The sequence below is a fragment of the Tasmannia lanceolata genome, unplaced genomic scaffold (assembly GCF_043159265.1).
Source record: "Tasmannia lanceolata isolate RefF3 unplaced genomic scaffold, GAP_Taslan_0.1 ptg000036l, whole genome shotgun sequence".
Classification (NCBI taxonomy): domain Eukaryota; kingdom Viridiplantae; phylum Streptophyta; class Magnoliopsida; order Canellales; family Winteraceae; genus Tasmannia; species Tasmannia lanceolata.
Genome location: NW_027518713.1, coordinates 315,001 through 317,500, shown reverse-complemented (window position 1 = coordinate 317,500; position 2,500 = coordinate 315,001).

The window sequence follows — 2,500 nt, the reverse complement described above, 5'->3', positions numbered from 1 at the left end:
GTTGGTGTCCTGGCCCCGTCGGGTGTCACGAATGCTCGGTTGCGAAGACCATGGGACCAAAGCCATGGCACGTCGGATGATGGCTCCAGCTGGCGCCCCGGCACTTTCTGTGGCATTGATGCTCGGTTTCAAAGACAAACGTGCGCAGGGCCAGGGGACCGCGGATGACTGCTCGTGCTGGCCTCGTTGGGCGGCATTGATGGTCGGTTGCAAAGAAAATGCGCGATTGCTCGTGTCGGGGACTGGCAAGCCAAGGCCAAGCGAGCCATGGCAACGCGGATGATGGCTCCAGCTGGCGCCCCGGCACTTTTCTGTGGCATTGATGCTCGGTTTCAAAGACAAACGTGCGCAGGGCCAGGGGACCGCGGATGACTGCTCGTGCTGGCCCCGTTGGGCGGCATTGATGGTCGGTTGCAAAGAAAATGCGCGATTGCTCGTGTCGGGGCCTGGCAAGCCAAGGCCAAGCGAGCCATGGCAACGCGGATGATGGCTCCAGCTGGCGCCCCGGCACTTTCTGTGGCATTGATGCTCGGTTTCAAAGACAAACGTGCGCAGGGCCAGGGGACCGCGGATGACTGCTCGTGCTGGCCCCGTTGGGCGGCATTGATGGTGTGTTGCAGAGAGCATGTGCGATTGCAAGTGTCGGCCGGGTTTGGGTTCCCTTGGGCTTTCGGGCGCCTTGGACGCAGTCTTGCGAAGACCATGGGCACAAGGCCCCGTCCTGGCCCCTTGTTCGATTCGCTCTCGTCTTGCGCTTGCTTCCAAGGTCCTCCATGACCTTCCCCATGGCCTTGCTAGATCCCCCCCATGACGCATGACCTCTGTCCGTTGATTGGTTTTGAGTGCACACCATGCCCGGCTTGGCACCGTGTTGTCGCGTGAGTGGCATTTGGATCGTGCATGGTGGTGGGCTACCTGCCAATGCGCACAAGCCTTGCACACTAGCCTTGCGCACGAGCCTTGCACAAAAGCCTTGGACACAAGCCTTGCGCACAAGCCATGCATACAAGCCTTGCTCACAAGCCTTGGGCACTGGCCCATCGCACTAGCCTTGCACACAAGCCTTGCGAACTAGCCTTGGGCACGAGCCTTGCGCAGTAGCCTTGGGCACTAGCCTTGCACACAACCCTTGGGCACTAGCCTTGCGCACCAGCCTTGCCCACAAGCCTTGCACAGCAGCCTTGCACACTAGCCTTGCATACAAGCCTTGCACACTAGCCTTGCACCCAGGCCTTGCTCACTAGCCTTGGGCACTAGCCTTGCGCACTAGCCTTGGGCACTAGCCTTGCACACAGACCTTGGGCACGCAGGCCTTGCACGCTAGGCATGCTTGGGCAAGCAGCTCCCGCAACAAGTCGGCGGGTGTAGGCATGGTTGGGCGCAGATCCCGCATCGTCTCGTCGCGTCTGGGCGCAAACCCGTCGCGTCTCGTTGCGTCTTCAGAAGTCGTCGCTAACAGCACCTTTGGTTGCCACTGGTGGTTAGGCGGGTTGGTTGCGCAAACCCTATAGGAGGGTGGCATGCTGCGGGGCGCTGGAATGCGCAGGTTTAGGGCGTTTTTGCCCGGATAGGCACTGGAATGTGCTGGTTTTGGGCGTTTTTGCCTGGACAGGCTAAGGAATGGGCATGCTTTGGGCGTTTTTGCCCGGATAGGCACTGGAATGGGCTGGTTTTGGGCGTTTTTGCCTGGATAGGCTAAGGAATGGGGCATGCTTTGGGCGTTTTTGCCCGGGCAGGCACTGGAATGCCTGGCCTTGGCTGGGCATTGCTGGGTTGGGCTCCCTTGGCCTTTCAGGCGCCTTGGATGCTGTCTTGTGAAGACCATGGGCACAAGGCCATGGCATATAGTGAGGAATGGACCACGGTTGCCAAGGTTGCGCAAGTTTTGGGCATTTTTTGCCCGGATATGCCCAAGTATGCCCCGATAGGCCCGTTACGCCCCGGTATGAACGCGTATGCCCGGATAGACTCGGTATGCCTTGGGATACATGCGAATGCCCCGATAGGCTTGGTACGCCCCGATATGCGCACGTGTGCCCCAGTAGGGCTCGGTATGCCCCGGTATGTACGCGTGTGCCCTGATAGGCCCGGTATGCCCCGATATGCACACGTGTGCCCCAATAGGGGTCGGTATGCCCCGGTAGGTACGCGTGTGCCCCGTAGTGCACGTTTCGCAGAACTCCCCGCATGTCCCGCCCCTATATGTAATACTTACTTACTTTCTTTCTTGCTTGCTTGCTTGCTTGCAATGGTTGGGAGTGCCCGGCATGCCCCGCTGCAGAGACCAAGGGCGCAATGACTTGGCACCGCGGATGCCGGGACTCCGGCACTTCCCGTGGCACTGATGGTTGGTTCCAAAGATAAAAGGCCGTGCAAGGCCACCGCACCGCTGATGATTTTGCTCGTGCTGGCGCCGTTGGGCAGCATTGATGGTCGGTTGCAAAGAAAATGCGCGATTGCTCCTGTCGGGGACTGGCAAGCCAAGGCCAAGCGAGCCATG